This window comes from Conger conger, chromosome 3 (genome assembly GCF_963514075.1).
Source record: "Conger conger chromosome 3, fConCon1.1, whole genome shotgun sequence".
NCBI lineage: Eukaryota > Metazoa > Chordata > Actinopteri > Anguilliformes > Congridae > Conger > Conger conger.
This window is the reverse complement of record NC_083762.1, coordinates 77,483,665-77,503,002: the sequence shown is the minus strand read 5'-3', so window position 1 is coordinate 77,503,002 and position 19,338 is coordinate 77,483,665.

Sequence of the window (19,338 nt, the reverse complement as noted above, 5' to 3'; positions counted from 1 at the left end):
AATTGAGCTGGTCAAGCTGGTCATAAACTTGTCTAACTTGGTATGAACTGGTCATCCAGCATGGCCAAGCTTTTCATGAAGCTGGTCAAGCTGGGTATGAGCTGGTCAACCAGCTAATGCTGGTAGCTTGTCCGAGCTGGTCAACCAAAACATAGCTCGAGCTGGTCAAACCATGTCAAGTCGGGAGCTGGTCTGAACTGGCCAACAAGCTACCAGCTGTTTCAAAACTTAGCTGGCTTGTGCTGGGTAATGCTGCTTGTGCTAGCAGTGCTAGCAGTGCTACCTAATGCTAGTAATGCTGGTGAACAGTAGAAAAGTAAGTGTGTTAGCGTCGCACCTTTGAACACTGCTGTATTAGTGTCCATTAGTGCGGAAAACACTCTGAACCTCCTGCCCCTAAAAGTGAAGAGGATATAATACATTCTACACTGGCAACAAGTACACATTGCAGTGTATGTACTTTAGATTCTACAAGCAATTTAGTTTCATAGTTACTTGCGTCATGGTGTGCTAAATTAAGAGTTATCGCATGAAAACCCAGTGATAAAGCGTATAAAGGGCAAGACTTCTTCACAACAGCAGCACCAGCATAGACATGTCTCATGTCTCATCAACTTTTCTTTCTTACTTTAGCAGCAATTTTCAGGAAATGTCAAAACAATTTAATCTGGCAATTCCATCTGTAATTGAACTGTAGCTGATCGCATCTCCTGTTGGAGCTGGGAGTAATTAACAGCAGGGATGATTCCCACCTCTTCTGTTAACGACTCTCTAGCCTGAAGACCGGGGACATTCTGCTGACCTGATCCTAGGGTGTTTTCTTGTCTTTGCGGGAAACCTGTAGATTTTATATTTTAAGTGCAGGTGTGGGGGTATGAAAGATGATGAGAGAACTTCTTGAGCTTTTCCTGTGACATACACTTACTGAGCAATTTATTAGGTAGAGCTGTACACCAGCTTCCTAATGCAAATATTGAATCATCGAATCATATGGCAGCAACTAAATGCATAAAAGCATGCAGACGTGGTCAAGAGGTTTAGATGTTGTTCAGACCAAATGTCAGAATGGGGAAGAGATGTGATCTAAGTGACTTTGACCGTGGAATGATTATTGGTGCCAGACAAAGTGGTCTCCTGAGATTTTCACACAAAACAGTCACTAGAATTTGCAGAGAATGGTGCGAAAAACAAAAAACATCCAGTGAGCAGCAGTTCTGCGGGCTTAAACGCATTGTTAATGAGAGAGGCCAGAGGAGAAGGGCCAGATTGGTCGAAGCTGACAGGAAGGTGACAGTTACGCAAATAACCACACATTACAACAGTGGTATGCAGAAGAGCATCTCTGAACACACAACGTGTAAAAGTTGATAGGCTACAGCAGCAGAAGATTGAATAAATCTAAAAAATATATGTAGTGTATATTTGAAGACAGCTGTGATAGATTTTTGCATGAGGTCATTTAAAAAAAAAATTCTCAACCATTGTGTCGGCCTCAAATAGCACTGTAATTTGAACATTGATTAAACAGACAACAAAACCTTTCTCAACACAGGATTGGGCATAACACTAGGATAAGATGACATGTAAACTGAGGGATACTTGTCTTCACGTATTGCACTTTGTTTAATATTGCAAATCAGATTATTTGGCACTATAAGGACAGGCTGTTTTACTAACAAAGAACAGCTTTCAAAAAGCAAAAATCAACAAGAACATTCAAGAGTTTGCGAGTTATTTTTCCAAGAGCAGTGAAATATATTGCTTGATCGAAGGCATTCATCTGCAAATTGAAGAATAATTCACAGAAATTGTTCGGAGGGGTTTAAAACCATTTAGTGGAATGTACCCTCAGGATTTTGGATAACTCAGCAGATGTCCTCTTCACTAATGGTCTCTAATTGCTCCTTCAAACACCACATTCATTCTCCAGATAAAATGCACTGGCTTTTCGAGTGATTTTTTTCTCACTTTGGATGTCGGACAGGAAAATGGGTCAGTCGCTTCCTTGGATAAAGCATCCTTCCTGATTATGCTGCTTGGATGTTAATTGCATCAGATATGTGCCAGCTTTGGGAAAAAAAGTGTATCTCAGAGAATTAGAGGGGAATGTCCTTTTGTTGGTGAGACAAAAAAGCGATCGATGTCAAACGCAGATTAATGCTCTTCTGCTGCAGGTGTGGGAACACAGAGTCACACGGAGGACTTCATGGCGTTGCCTGGATGTGATGGCGTGGCTTTCTCATGTAACCAGGCAGACGGCCATGGGAATGAGCCTCTTTCCAAGCGAGCGTCGTCTGATTGAAGTCATTAAGGCTGCTGGTGTAGACTCATATTAGTGACTGCGTCTTACACACTGTGTAGCACCACTAGTCATGCGCTGTATGCATTTCCACCAACAGAATGCGCATGTTTAAATCATTATGCGATGGTGAGTATCTTGCCTGAAAACATGCTTAACCCTTAGAGACCTAGCAAGATTTTTTACTTTTTTACTTCATTATTCTCAGCTTTTTACAGATAAAACATGGAAAACCCCAGATGCAACCCATAATCTGTTCACAATTCCTTTCAGATAATGTTGAAGTTAGGCCAAGATATGATATGGTTTACACAGAGCCTGTGTTTAAAATGTCTGTAAATCTGGCAGTCCGTGCAGCTTTGACATGACAGACACACAACTACAACCTTTTCAAAAGCGGCTCAATGACACATCGAGATATGATGCAAAACAAAAACAATTATTGAAAATGTAGATATCCCCAGGTTCACCCTAGAAGAATTTGAGCAAACACTCAATCCCAATCCCATGATCTCATTCAACATGACATGCAAGAAACTCAGCAGGTAATTGCAGAAATCCACCTGGAGGCGACTGTTTTCACCAACGTGTGGTCTTTTTTGCTGCATGAACAATAAAACAGCGCGATGAAAATGGCAAATAAGACGCCTGCAGAATATAAAAATCAGCTGTACCATGGTTTATCATCCAAAGAGCTCCTGGGCTGTTATTATTATTAGTTTTTAGCCCGGAGTCACTTGTTACCTCTTTTAACCTCTAACAGGGAATGCCAAGGAAGTAAATTGATGGCTTGTTCCAGCCCCTGTGCTGCAGACGTAAAAAACAGCGAAAGAGAAATTGGAGGGGCAATTACTTTAGATAAAATCACAGCGCTGTGTTTATTTAAAAGCCACTCACTTAAAAAATATTAAAGCATGTGTTTGGTTGCAGCTATTGTACTACTGAGCTCCGACTTCAACTTTGATATTACCCTACAGGCCATACATATCCAAAGAACAGCTTATGCGCAGAAGCAGTTCAGAGAAAGGCAGCTGTTGAAAGACACTCATAATGTTTATCATTGTGTCTGTAGTTATCAAAAACATTTGATAACCAGAGGCACCGAAAAAAAACAAGTTGCACATGAAAGCCTCTTCTCGGGAATGCGACCACTGAGCGAGGCAGTCCCATGGTAAGATATCAAAACACGCCGGCACAACTTCTGTCTGGGGCTAGTATCCCCACAGCGTGACAACAAATACAATACATGCACATTCCACTCCAGTGCTGTTGGCAAATTTCTGTGTAACAGCACGGATACAAGTGGGCTGGAGACTGCATTAGTATCTCCCAAATAACAAATAACCTATATTTAAAAATAAATCCACCCCAACTTCAGCAGCGTCTTCGACCAGTGCTGTGTCTTCAGCAAGATTAATTTAATCGGAAGTGCACCTGAATCATGTAAATTCAAGATCGTGAACGCGTTATCGCAACCCAACATTGGGACAGATATTTTGGTTCAGCATCAACCAGTGTGGGTTGATTTCATTCGGTGGATTTATAATCTGTTCGAATCAGCGCCCTCCTCTGGCCAGTTTGGCACCTGCAGCTTGGGTTCATCGCAGGTAGTACAGTAAACTGGAGTATGTGAAGCTGAAGCAATGACTACATAAATGGTAAATGGTTGGCATTTATATAGCGCCTTTATTCAAAGCACTGTACAATTGATGCGTCTCATTCACCCATTCATACACACACTCACACACCGACGGCAATTGGCTGCCATGGAAGGCGCCGACCAGCTCGTCAGGAGCATTTGGGGGTTAGGTGTCTTGCTTCGACACAGCCCGGGCGGGGGATCGAACCGGCAACCCTCCGACTGCCAGACGACTGCTCTTACTGCCTGAGCCATGTCGCCCCATGTTAAATGGAAATAAAAATGTATTAATATGTACGGTTAATTAGCATTTCAAAAAGAGCCCAAAACCTATATTTGGACAGAAATCTGGCAGAAAATTGGTTTACGTGAACAGATTCTCAAATAACCACCAGGAAGTCCTCTTTTCACTGTGACATTGTAGTTGAAAACTGTAAGACAATGAATCAATTTGTTCAGTACATACTGCTCATAATGATTCTGTTCCAGCAGGTAAAAAAAAAATCTAACAGACAGGGACCCATTTCACAATACAATGCAACCAAGTTATCTGGATAACAGCACTGAGTAAAACCCGGAGCCCTCCAAAATCTGGAACATGGACTGAAGTAAAAAGTGCAGTTCCAGGTTTTAATCAATGCTGTTATCCTTATATATATATATATATATATATATATATATATATATATAGATATAGGAAACACCGAAGAGCCAAATCGTTATGAAGTGAATAACATTGACTATCTCATAACAATGGCTCATGTCAAGGCCTGGGACATATAATACATATCGGGTGAGTGAACAGTCGGCTCTCGTAGTCGACGTGTTGGGTGTGGGAGAAATGGGCTGCCGTGAAGACCACATTGAGAACTTACAGGACATAAATCTGCTGCTAATGTCTTGGTGCCGGATATCATAGGCACCTTCAGAGGTCTTGTAGAGTCCATGCCTGGGCGTGTCAGAGCTGTTTTGGTGGCACGCAGTGGTCTGACAGTGTGTTCGGCATATTCGACAGTGTGGTCATAATGTTTTGGCTGATCGCTATGTATAACCAGCTCAGGGGTTGTGTGTGTTCACAGGACTGAGGTCGTGTTGTGCTCAGGGGTTGTGTGTGTTCACAGGGCTGAGGTTGTGTTGTGCTCAGCGGTTGTGTTGTGCTCAGGGGTTGTGTGTGTTCACAGGGCTGAGGTTGTGTTGTGCTCAGCGGTTGTGTGTGTTCACAGGGCTGAGGTTGTGTTGTGCTCAGCGGTTGTGTTGTGCTCAGGGGTTGTGTGTGTTCACAGGGCTGAGGTTGTGTTGTGGATCTGTGGTTGTGTGTGTTCACAGGGCTGAGGTTGTGTTGTGCTCAGCGGTTGTGTTGTGCTCAGGGGTTGTGTGTGTTCACAGGGCTGAGGTCGTGTTGTGCTCAGGGGTTGTGTGTGTTCACAGGGCTGAGGTTGTGTTGTGCTCAGCGGTCGTGTGTGTTCACAGGGCTGAGGTTGTGTTGTGGATCTGTGGTTGTGTGTGTTCACAGGGCTGAGGTTGTGTTGTGGATCTGTGGTTGTGTGTGTTCACAGGGCTGAGGTTGTGTTGTGCTCAGCGGTTGTGTGTGTTCACAGGGCTGAGGTCGTGTTGTGCTCAGCGGTCGTGTGTGTTCACAGGGCTGAGGTTGTGTTGTGGATCTGTGGTTGTGTGTGTTCACAGGGCTGAGGTTGTGTTGTGCTCAGGGGTTGTGTGTGTTCACAGGGCTGAGGTTGTGTTGTGCTCAGCGGTCGTGTGTGTTCACAGGGCTGAGGTTGTGTTGTGGATCTGTGGTTGTGTGTGTTCACAGGGCTGAGGTTGTGTTGTGGATCTGTGGTTGTGTGTGTTCACAGGGCTGAGGTTGTGTTGTGGATCTGTGGTTGTGTGTGTTCACAGGGCTGAGGTTGTGTTGTGGATCTGTGGTTGTGTGTGTTCACAGGGCTGAGGTTGTGTTGTGCTCAGCGGTTGTGTGTGTTCACAGGGCTGAGGTTGTGTTGTGTTCAGCGGTTGTGTGTGTTCACAGGGCTGAGGTTGTGTTGTGCTCAGCGGTTGTGTGTGTTCACAGGGCTGAGGTCGTGTTGTGCTCAGGAGTTGTGTGTGTTCACAGGGCTGAGGTTGTGTTGTGCTCAGGAGTTGTGTGTGTTCACAGGGCTGAGGTTGTGTTGTGTTCAGCGGTTGTGTTGTGTTCAGGGGTCGTGTGTGTTCACAGGGCTGAGGTTGTGTTGTGCTCAGGAGTTGTGTGTGTTCACAGGGCTGAGGTTGTGTTGTGCTCAGGAGTTGTGTGTGTTCACAGGGCCGAGGTTGACGAATGTGTGCAAAAGCAGGTGTTGACGGATGTGTGGAAACGCAGGTGCTGATGGATGCCTGACGGAGGTGCAGAGATGGATCTCCGTTCCGGGAGGTTCCTCATTGTGGACGAACTGATTATAAACGACCCTTCAGCAGGTCATTAGAGGACAGTGCACTATGTGGATAAATGGCTTTTAATCACGGGGAGGCAGACAGTGGTCTGTGGGGAGGACACCAGGAGCACATTTGGCTACATTCATCTTTAATAATCCCGCCACACACTCCCCCCGCCGTGGTTTTATAAACGCTGCTCCTGGGCTGCGGTTCATACACTGCCTCCTCCGTGTTTCACGTGTCATACGCATCCCGCTTCGGGTGTTAATTATCGAGAGTCCCACAACAACGTCCACTTGCGCAGCCAGCATTTAAAAACCCACGAACACCGCTCCCCTGGTCAGTATGCAATTTAATTTAATTTCCACTGAATCACACATAACATGACAGGGCATCTAGCGCAAAACAATTTCTGTGGTAGTCTGGGAGTTCCAAACCAGCTCGGTTTTTGATCTGTAGAAACTGGATTGATTTGTGAGCATTATCTCATTGAGAACATCGTGGAACAAAGGTTGACCACTTACTACTCTGATAACGATAAACAAGCTGGTCAACTGTTCACTTTAATTACAACAATAGTCCATTTGTCAATTGGTAGTTTTCAGAAAGTGCATTTCAATAATCTCGCAAGCAATTTACTATATGAACATACCACGATTTTGAGAACTGGATACTGCATGTATCGCATCTTTTAACCTGTGTTATGTTGTTAATGCTCCAGTTCTGTATGAGGCTGGAATTATCACCAATCCCGTCTCTCCATTTCCCCCTCTCTCTTTCCCCCCTCTCTCTTTTCCCCCTCTCTCTTTCCCCTCTCTCTCCTTTCCCCCTCTCTCTTTCCCCCTCTCTCTCCTTTCCCCCTCGCTCTTTCCCCTCTCTCTTTTCCCCCTCGCTCTTTCCCCCTCTCTCTTTTCCCCCTCTCTCTTTCCCCCCTCTCTCTTTTCCCCCTCTCTCTTTCCCCCTCTCTCTTTCCTTACTTACACTCATTGATATTTTTCTTTTTTATCTCTTATTGGTATGTCTTCTCCCTTGTAGATTTGCAGGAGCGCCGGGCGAGGCTGTTGCCGACGGCAACATAAACAATCCGTTCCGTCTGACTTCCAGCCCTTTCAACTTAGTTGTGTTCAAGAAATTCCGTGGAAAAAAAGAAGAAGCAGAAAGAGAAGAAAGTGTGAACTCCTCTTTGGTGGAACATTGCTCCTTGAAGTCGGGAATGAAGAATAAATATTGATCAGCCTCGGTCTGGCCTGCACGGAACAGCACAAGGCTGCCGGGTTCCCTGGGGCTCCTCCCAGCTCCCCTTCAGAGGGAACGCCGCGGGCCAACGTTCCGACGGCGGATAACACGCGGGAGCGCCGCCCGGGAATCTGTCAAACGCCACATTCAGCCGATTGACCCCACCCGCAGGTGAGCCAAGGGTGTGGCACTACGTACCTGCTGAATATCCCCCTGTGCCAACACTGTGCACCTGCTGAATTAACCCCCTGTGCCAACACTGTGCACCTGCTGAATATCCCTCTGTACCAACACTGTGTACCTGCTGAATATCCCTCTGTACCAACACTGTGCACCTGCTGAATTAACCCCCTGTGCCAACACTGTGCACCTGCTGAATATCCCCCTGTGCCAACACTGTGTACCTGCTGAATATCCCCCTGTGCCAACACTGTGCACCTGCTGAATATCCCTCTGTGCCAACACTGTGTACCTGCTGAATATCCCTCTGTGCCAACACTGTGCACCTGCTGAATATCCCTCTGTGCCAACACTGTGCACCTGCTGAATATCCCTCTGTGCCAACACTGTGTACCTGCTGAATTAACCCCCTGTGCCAACACTGTGCACCTGCTGAATATCCCCCTGTGCCAACACTGTGTACCTGCTGAATATCCCCCTGTGCCAACACTGTGCACCTGCTGAATATCCCCCTGTGCCAACACTGTGTACCTGCTGAATATCCCCCTGTGCCAACACTGTGTACCTGCTGAATTAACCCCCTGTGCCAACACTGTGCACCTGCTGAATATCCCCCTGTGCCAACACTGTGCACCTGCTGAATATCCCCCTGTGCCAACACTGTGCACCTGCTGAATATCCCTCTGTGCCAACACTGTGCACCTGCTGAATATCCCCCTGTGCCAACACTGTGCACCTGCTGAATTAACCCCCTGTGCCAACACTGTGCACCTGCTGAATATCCCCCTGTGCCAACACTGTGTACCTGCTGAATATCCCCCTGTGCCAACACTGTGTACCTGCTGAATTAACCCCCTGTGCCAACACTGTGCACCTGCTGAATATCCCCCTGTGCCAACACTGTGCACCTGCGGATTATCCCCCTGTGCCAACACTGTGCACCTGCTGAATATCCCCCTGTGCCAACACTGTGCACCTGCTGATTATCCCCCTGTGCCAACACTGTGCACCTGCTGAATTAACCCCCTGTGCCAACACTGTGCACCTGCTGATTATCCCCCTGTGCCCACACTGTGCACCTGCTGAATATCCCCCTGTGCCAACACTGTGCACCTGCTGATTATCCCCCTGTGCCAACACTGTGTACCTGCTGAATATCCCCCTGTGCCAACACTGTGTACCTGCTGAATTAACCCCCTGTGCCAACACTGTGTACCTGCTGAATTAACCCCCTGTGCCAACACTGTGCACCTGCTGAATATCCCCCTGTGCCAACACTGTGCACCTGCTGAATATCCCTCTGTGCCAACACTGTGCACCTGCTGAATATCCCTCTGTGCCAACACTGTGTACCTGCTGAATTAACCCCCTGTGCCAACACTGTGTACCTGCTGATTATCCCCCTGTGCCAACACTGTGTACCTGCTGAATATCCCCCTGTGCCAACACTGTGTACCTGCTGAATTAACCCCCTGTACCAACACTGTGTACCTGCTGAATTAACCCCCTGTGCCAACACTGTGCACCTGCTGAATTAACCCCCTGTGCCAACACTGTGCACCTGCTGAATATCCCCCTGTGCCAACACTGTGCACCTGCTGAATATCCCCCTGTTCCAACACTGTGTACCTGCTGAATATCCCCCTGTGCCAACACTGTGTACCTGCTGAATATCCCCCTGTGCCAACACTGTGCACCTGCTGAATTAACCCCCTGTGCCAACACTGTGCACCTGCTGAATATCCCCCTGTGCCAACACTGTGCACCTGCTGAATATCCCCCTGTGCCAACACTGTGCACCTGCTGAATTAACCCCCTGTGCCAACACTGTGCACCTGCTGAATATCCCCCTGTGCCAACACTGTGTACCTGCTGAATATCCCTCTGTACCAACACTGTGCACCTGCTGAATATCCCTCTGTGCCAACACTGTGTACCTGCTGAATTAACCCCCTGTGCCAACACTGTGTACCTGCTGATTATCCCCCTGTGCCAACACTGTGTACCTGCTGAATATCCCCCTGTGCCAACACTGTGTACCTGCTGAATTAACCCCCTGTGCCAACACTGTGTACCTGCTGAATTAACCCCCTGTGCCAACACTGTGCACCTGCTGAATTAACCCCCTGTGCCAACACTGTGCACCTGCTGAATATCCCCCTGTGCCAACACTGTGCACCTGCTGAATATCCCCCTGTGCCAACACTGTGTACCTGCTGAATATCCCTCTGTGCCAACACTGTGTACCTGCTGAATATCCCCCTGTGCCAACACTGTGCACCTGCTGAATATCCCTCTGTACCAACACTGTGCACCTGCTGAATATCCCCCTGTACCAACACTGTGCACTTGCTGAATATCCCTCTGTGCCAACACTGTGCACCTTCTGATTATCCCTCTGTGCCAACACTGTGTACCTTCTGATTATCCTTCTGTGCCAACACTGTTTACCTGCTGAATTAACCCCCTGTGCCAACACTGTGCACCTTCTGATTCACCACCATGACCCAAACTCACCACCATGATTAGCCGTATGTATGCCATAGACTGTAATGGCACTTATATAATTGTATAGATATTGTTGTTTTGTGAATTAGTTATTGTATTGTTGGTATTCTAGCTGCCAACTGTGGTATGCTAGTTTGGAAGTTCAAGTTTGTATTCTTCAAGGGTTCTGATTGTATCTGTATGGTTACACTAGGACGGTACTGTTTTCTCAGGTCCTCTTCGCACTTGTACTTGTGTTTGATCTGCACTTCGTTGTACGTTGCTCTGGATAAGAGCGTCTGCTAAATGCCATGAATGTAATGTAATGTAATGATTAACCCTCCGTGCCGACCTTTGGTAATTTGGGAGTTATTTAATTGTATATCGTGTCACAGTCTTTTTCAATGGGATTGGTCCATAATGTACTTGTATAAAAGATGTTAACAAAAAGGAATACTAGTTATATTCCATCCTTCCCGGTTATCTGTACTACATATATTTCCAGATGAATATATTTTTGTTTGTTTTGTATGATAATCCCAAAACCGTATATACCCAGATGTAAGAAATTGCATTCAGAAGTTTACTATGTGAAACCAGTGACTATCCTTCATTGTTGAATACTATAGTTACAGCACCTTATATTGTTATGAATGATCAAATTTTGGGAAAGAAGAGCGTTGTCAGCAATCCTATTTCTGCTTTGTTCTTCTGCATTTTCAAATATTGCACTCGGCTCATTTATAAATGTATTAGTATTTGTATTTAAAAAAGTCACAGAACAAAACAGATAAACAACTGTATTACGCCATAAAATGTGGAATACTGCACAGTAAAATTTCCAGTCTTAGTTCAACACTAATAGAGTACATATGGGCCTACTCTGATTTAACACCGTGAGTATTGATTGAACGCTGGACATTTTCCCGTGTAATGTTTAGGCTGGTGTCCATACGTGTCCCTGGGATCAGCAGCGTGTTTACTGCTGATCTCTTGCATTGTAAAACGGGGTGAGTGACAGGTTCGGCCCTGGTACTCACAGGCTTGCCTGAGATTGCTGTTCCTGGATCAGTGATAATGCTGGTCCTTCGCAGGCTATGACGTCTGTTAGACGTCTGGGTCGAGCTCCAGATCTGTCTCCTGCAGTTACAGTTACGGGACGTTCCCGATGGCGGTGGAGCAGCCAACACGCACCTCACCCAAGAGGAACGACTGGCATTCAGTGCTGACAATCACAGCAACAGCAAATGCAGCAAAGGCCCAGGTGTTAGCCTAGAATGTGTGGCAAGGACAGACAACTGGCATATTGAATACGCATGTATTTGAAGCTCTTTAGTCCTCTGTAACACTTTGCTCTCTCCTTTACAAAATGAATGAATGAATGAATAAGAGGTCCCCCCATCTCCAGGGTGGCCTGTAGCGTTGTGGTTAAGGTACATGACTGCGACCTGCGAGGTTGGTGGTTCTAATCCCGGTGTAGCCACAATAAGACGTTGGGCCCTTGAGCAAGGCCCTTAACCCTGCATTGCTCCAGGGGAGGATTATCTCCTGCTTAGTCTAATCAACTGTATGTCGCTCTGGATAAGAGCGTCTGTCAAATGCCATTAATGTAATGTAATATGAGTCATCCATGTTGGAATTTCTGCCCCTTTAAAACATTGTTCCCCCATTTTAGGGATTTATCCTTAATATATGTAATTTGGTGTTATTTAAAGATTCAACTAGGAAACAAGAACCACAAACAGTGTGAATGAAAAGCCTTTGGAAAGGCAGCAGCTTTTAGTCTGAGCAGCACCATCCTAACCTGCAGTAAACACTAGACTTATCGCCTTCTCACAATGCACTTATGCTTGGATTACCTTGTGGTATGATGCAATGTCACACTCTACTGCTTGCTCACATTAGATTTACAGTATGCTCTGTGTTTTGCTTTGCACTAAGCGTAAATGTATGTTTCTTTTTTTTTACTGTCAATGTGCTTTATTGTGTTCATGGCACTGACACTAGAGGTTAATCACTGACCCTACCAGTGTTCAATGTTCCTGTACTACTTTCTGAGTCAGTCTAGATAAAAGGCCTGTTAAATGCCAATTCATGAAATTGGCACGTTGGCAGTTGCCTCACAAGAAGGATGCTCTGGTTTTGAGTCATGACTGGCCCAGATCCTCCGTGATATTGAATATCGACAATTTTCCCCCCTGGCTAACTCAAGACATGTTTACCAATTTGCTGTTATTAATTAGCGCTGTCCCAGTCAAATAAGCTAATAAATGAAGCTGCACCACCCACCATTTTCCGAGCTTTCCAAGTTGTTGGAACTCTGTCTGAACCCTGCATGCTCAGCGCATTAGCCAAGTTGAGAACGATTCATTTATCTAAGCCATGGCATAGGTGAATTGATGGGGCTGTTTCCCTTTCTTGGTCTCTTGGCAACTATCCCCGCATCTACAAAGTTAAACCACTAAAACTTAATTTGGCCGATAGAATGATCCACTTGATGCTTTCCTTGGCCTGAAAATGGAACAGGATAAAGAACATTTTCAGTCCAAGATGTTCTTGTTGAAACAATGGGGTTCAGAGAGATGCTCTCCTCTCCCTGCTGATGGAAAAGGCCCTGATGACAGGCACGTTCCACACGCCAGAGTGGAGGAGGACTGGGGATTCACGCCGTGATCTGGAGGAAATGTGTTTCCACGGCCTGCAACCTCCTGGGATGAGGAGGAGGAAGAGTGGAAATTTCCTGAGTTTCTGTTTGCCTTGAAATGCCATACAAAGTGAAGCACTTGAGTTTCCTCAAAAGACTAAAAGGACATTTCAGAGAGAACGCCATTGTTGCCGGTGTTGAATGCTATTCTGCGCTTTGAAATTTGCACAGTGACCTAATCCTGTGATATTCTCCCTCCGCCTCATTCTCTAGGGTTGTCAGCGCAAGGCAAATCAAATTACACAATGCAATTGCACAGTTTTATGTTCAATGGGGTATTCTGCCAGTTGTCAGGCGAGTCTGCACTGGTTGCACTTGCTATCTCTGTTGGGACTACACTTGTTAGATGATACAACAGGGGATTGGAGTATTACACTTGTGTTTGCATTATTATTCGCTCTGGGTAAGAAATGATAGGAAAGCTATTTAATGCGGGGTGCAGGAAATCATATAGAAAGTATGATTGTGTGTGTATCTGCAAGTGCACATGTGTGTGTGTGTGCATCTGTGCATGTGTATGTGTGTGTCCCCTTGTGTGTGTGTGTGTGTGTGTGTGTGTGGGTACGTGCGTGTGTCCGTATGTGCATGTGTATGTGCACATGCATTTGCGTGTGTGCATGTGTGTGTGCGTGTATACATGTGTGCCTGCGTGTGTGTCCCTGGTCCTTGTGCTGCCTGAAACCCAACGTCTTGTTCAGATCCGATTGGATGCTCCTGTTCTGCACCATGAATGCTACTTCCTGAATGACTCAGCGATCTTCTGAAGCCAATCACCATGCATTCCTAATGTGTGCTAATGAGTGTCGGAAAATGCACTGCAGTCTCCATTTTAATATATTAATTTTAAGACTGCTCAGATTGCCCAAATGATGTAACTCTTGCATTAGGCATGTATTATGATTTCTGCATATGTTTTTTTTTTTTTTTCAGCCAGAGTCTCAAAACAGCTTTCAAAGCTATTTTTCATATCCATCTCTTTGATGAAAGTCTTAATTTTTATATATGAGCTTTGTACATTATTCATTATTAATTTTTCTTCTCTCGGCACTCTACTGATATCCTCCCAAATGTGGAAGGATTAAAATGTCCCTGCAAGTCATTTGTCTTTATATTTTTAGATGCTGCAATGTTTTGCATTTACATTTTAAACTTTAAAATGATTTTATTTGAATCTTTTCACTAGGGGCGACATGGCTCAGGCAGTAAGAACAGTCGTCTGGCAGTCGGAGGGTTGCCGGTTCAATCCCCTACCCGGGCTGTGTCGAAGTGTCCCTGAGCAAGACACCAAACCCCCAAATGCTCCTGATGAGCTGGTCGGTGCCTTGCATGGCAGCCAATCACCGTTGGTGTGTGTGAGTGAGTGTGTATGAATGGGTGAATGAGAAGCATCAATTGTACAGTGCTTTGGATAAATGTGCTATATAAATGCCAACCATTTACCATTTGAACAGTGAATTGAACCCCACTCATATAAGTTATTTTTGTGAAACTTTTGTAGTTACAGAAAAGTGATGCTTATGTCATGAAGTTACCCTTAAATGTACATGAGAACATGTCTGGCCTAAAATTAAAATAAAGTTGGCAAGCTCCTCTCCCACAGTGCATTATGTTCTCATAAAATACATTACAATTCTTTTTCTGATGCTTTTGTACAAAGTGACTTACAGTTGATGAGACTAAGCACACACCACCGGGGAGCCTTGCTCAAGGGCCTTGCTCAAGGGCTCAATGGATCTTATTGTGGCTACACCGGGGCTTGAACCACCAACCACCACCCTCACTAGCCTGCATGCTCACTCTTTCAGGTGACACAATAAAGCGGACAGCAAACCATAAGCAAGCGTGTAAAGTTAAGGAATCCATAATCTAATTTACTCATCACTTTGTGGGGTCTCGTGATCGAGGTGCTGGTGGCTGCAGGGTTTAGATCAATACCTTTGATCTCTGTTGACCTGCATGCATTATGGCATGCAATTCAGCCTGCTCCTCAGAAAGCAAGGGTCATTCTCTAAGCCGTAACATCCTCTCCGAATGTGTTTCTGTGTCTGTGGGAATCACAGAGCGAGAATCGGAAAACAACACTTCACAGATAAGGGACGTGGTCTTATTTAGTGCAGGTTAGCAATTATTTTATTTTCTCTATCTTTCCCCTCTGTCTGTGTCCTTAGTTTTTTATCTCTTCAGAAGCAAATTCCTATTTGGATTCACCATTTATTCAAAAAAAGTATTCTTATTGCGTCTTGGAGTAGTTTGCTTTGAACCAGTTTGAGCGATTATATAACTGTCTGGTATCCGCAGTGCATTCAAGTCACATCACATTCTTGCGACAAAACAATGGTTTAAACAAACGATAACACAAAATAACACACCAAGCGATTAATTTACTGTTGGTAATTAATATCTGGCGAGGGGTTCTCTTCCAGATATTCAATCATTTGCAACCGGCGAATGATGGCAAGTGTTTTATTCACCAAATGCCATTGGGAGCTCATTAAGGCCTCAGTCAACTGAACAGCCACCTCTGTACGCGGCTGACATTGTCCTCATCAACCCAACTGTGCCGTGTTTGTGTGCACACTGCCTCTGGAGCTGACATCGTTGGGCGTCGGGCCTGGAGCTCCCAGAGCCACGCGCGGCTGACACGTGGCGCGCCGGTTTGACTGAAGAAACCCCCGTCACGTCTCCGCCGATCTTAATTGGAATGAGACCGATCCGCATAATTCGAAAGCGGAAAAGAGGTACAAATGCTTCTGTTCGACACCGATCAGGGGAAAACATCAGAATCTATGCAAATATTTTGCCTCCAGAAATTCAGTTGTGAGTTTGAATTATTCAATCATGGTCAACAGGTGACTGCAGCTCAGACTGTAAATTCCCAAAGTTCTGCAGTGAAACTTATTGTTTAAATTATTATTTTTATTTAATGTTTAAATTACATTTATTTCATTACAAATTTCATAAATAAATTGAAAAAACAGTCCATTTACAATGATGAGTTACTCATGTCCAGAATTCATTTTCAATTTACAGTATATATTACAGGTATTTTCTGTTGAAAACTGTAGAAAATATCTGTTCATAATTCATAATTCATAAAGTTATTTCATACTGGAATGTGAAACCATAGTGAATACATACAAAATCATTTAGCAATGCCTTTTCATAATATAAATGTCTCGTCTTCCTACTGTACATTTTCAGACTATTACATCACCACTATAGCCTTTCATTAGAATAATACTAGCTTGGCGTGACTACCTGTGACGCCTTGTCATGGCTTTGGGCTCAAATCATTGCATGTGCTCCCTGCAGCTGGCTTTGCGCAAAGGAGCACGCGCAGGTAGAGGAACGGCGGGTTAAAATGAGTATCAATCACTCCGGCCATCAGTTTCATCTGCAGGTGGTCGATGAGAGTCTCACCAAACTGCCTTTGCGGATAGCGTTGTTGAAATCACTCTCGCGCCAGAGCAGGCTAGCGCTTTGCCCCTTCGGGCAGGTGACCAGATGGCTCCCGTGTAATTTAGAATATGATGTGAGTAAATTAACCCAATTCATGCAGCACCTGATGCGATGCACAGCACTAATTATAACGGCAGAATGCTCGCCACACGAGCCAATGTTGAAAAGAAAAGATTCCGATGGTCCTTTTAATAGGAGGTGGCGTGGGTTGGAACTTTTGCCAGACGGCCACTTTCTGCAATATGCTCCCATCGATCTGAACCTGTGGGGAAGATTGACCTGTCCCCACGGCCCCAGTCCCACCACTTCCGCCTGAAACTCTTTTTCTGAGTAGGTCGGTCTGCCGTAAAAACACTGACCTCGTCCTGCCTCCCTTTAAAACAGCTGCTGAAACTCTGCACACTGTACGAACAGAGGGCTGAAGGATAGCTATTTAAACTAAGAAAAATGTATATATGTAAATAGCGTATTGTCCCGTGTAGCATAATGCTTCCATTCCAGCATACTGCAATATCGATCGATAAATGTTCCTCTAAAGTCAATATGTCTTGATTTACAAAGACATTTAGCTTTGCTGGAGGACAACAGGCTAACATAAACCAGTCTTGTCACTGCCCATATTTGACTGGCACCTGAGTCAGTCAGTCAGTAGGGGTGTCAAACTCAAGTCCTGGAGGTCTGCAGTGTCTGCTGGTATTTGTGGGTTCCTTTCAATCAGCAGCCAATTAAGGCCTTGAGAACAAGGTGTGTGCACTCTTTAGCCAATGAAAGGCTTTGAAATGTATCTCTCGTGCTGAAATACACCAAAAACCAGCAGACACTGCGGTCCTCCAGGACTGGAGTTTGACACCCCTGGCGTAGAGACTTCAAGGTGTTGATGGCATGCTTGGCTTATGGCTGCCCTGTTCTGCCAAATCACAACTTTTGTTGTTGGTATAAATGTTGTTTCTCATGATTCATACCTACACTATAGGATATACTTTACTCAAAATATACAAGCAGGCATTAAAAAGCGAAAAGAAAAACCAGCCTGTAGCCTAGTGGTTAAGATTCATGACTGGGACCCGCAATGCCAATGGTTCGATCCCTGGTGTAGCCATGATAAGATCCGATAAGTTTCCCTGTAGATCTCCATATTGCAATCTATAAACATTATTATATCCACAAGTTTACGAGGAGGTCTTGTGGAAAAGTAATAGAGTCTATTGTGAGCTGAACAAATTTACTAATGCAAGGTTTTCCTTTCCTTTTTGTAGTCTTTCAGTATCTTGCAGCAGAGAGTACATGTCATACTGGCTCTCTAAAGTAGCTTGCAGAAGTAAATAAATGGAGACATTTATACGGTTGAAAAATGTGAGGCAGTGTGGAATGTGCCAGTGAACAGGTGGAGGAGGAGCAGGGATAGAAAACATGCTCACACTCGGCCAAAAGCAGATCTGCCGTAGATGTGCGAAAAGACGTCTGAAGTTCAGAAAGCAAAGAAAATTAAACACTCAGAACTACATCCAAAAGGGCTGTCAGAAATATTTATCTGACATTTTAGATCTCAGCTGGTGAATCATAAACACCCAAGTCCCATGACAACTGTCAAATTCTATCATTATGAAGAAAGGCGGAGGTCTCATGAAAGTTCACCGAGAGTGCATCTGTCGTTTTTGGACCAGTCAGGGAAAGTGTTTGATCGTCAACGAACGCAGTCCAGTCAAAATGAAATTATATAACGTATATCAGTAAATGGTTCTTGCTTGTGTCTTAGAACGGGGTAATGCCATACTGCATGTCCAGTCATCCGTGATGCATTGCCTATTGAGGCACGGCAAAGAGCAGGTGCATTTTAAAGTGAGTTGTCATGGTTGTCATGGAAACAATAAAGGACCTCTGACTCTGCGCTCTAGATTTAGCACGGAACGAAGGCCGCATGTCAAATGTTTCATCTGACAGGCTGACTTCGCCACTTTGGTTTTAGTCTACATAATTGCCAGGTAATTATTGTTGTAATTACGTGGACTGTATCATGTCCTTTACACTAAATTTAACAGTTGTGCTGGTTATACCATTCATTGCAAGCATCACTGTCCAAATACTTATGGACTACACTGTATACATTTATGTACAGTAAAATTCAAAAGCGTAAGGGGCAGTTTTTTTGTTGTTTTGGCTCAGTACTAGCACAGTAAATCTGAAACAAAGTGCAAGACTGTCAACTTTAATTTGAGGGTATTTACAGTACTTCCATACCAGGTGACCCATGGAGGACTTGCAGCCATTTTGTCTAAATAATCTCCCCATTTTAGGGCAGCAAACGTAATTGTACATTTGGCTGCTCAGCTGTTTCTTGGCCATCTGTGCATCTTTGCGTCATTAGTTCATGCGCGAGAAAGCTAAAAAAAGACAGAGTTTATTATCGGCGTGGAATTTGCATTTGGAGTCTGTTGCTGCTCAAGATCTCATAATGAGGACAAGATAAATGTCAAAGCTAGTAAAGCAAGCCATCGTGAGGCTGAGAAAATCAGCCAATCAGAATAAATCGATCATGGACAAAGCCAAATCATTAGGTATGTCAAACTCAAACTTTTGATACATGCACTTTTAGGAAGGGAGAATACTCTGGTGAGCTCAGCAATAGCAAATAACTATATTTCAGATTTAGTTCATTTGACCAATTAGCTTTGTCCACTCATTTATTTGGTTGAGATATTTATGTTCAACTAGTCTCTACCTGTATGTGGGTTGAAAAGATACATATGTCTGTTGCTGCACAGCCCTGGTGTGTTACCTTTTATTAATATAATGTAAAACCAAATTTCCTGCGTAACAATTTATTTACCCACCTGTAATGCCGCCTTAGCAGATGACATCACATTTTTTTGACGTCACATATCACATTTTTCAACCGTGTAAATGTCTCCATTTATTTACTTCTGCAGCTAT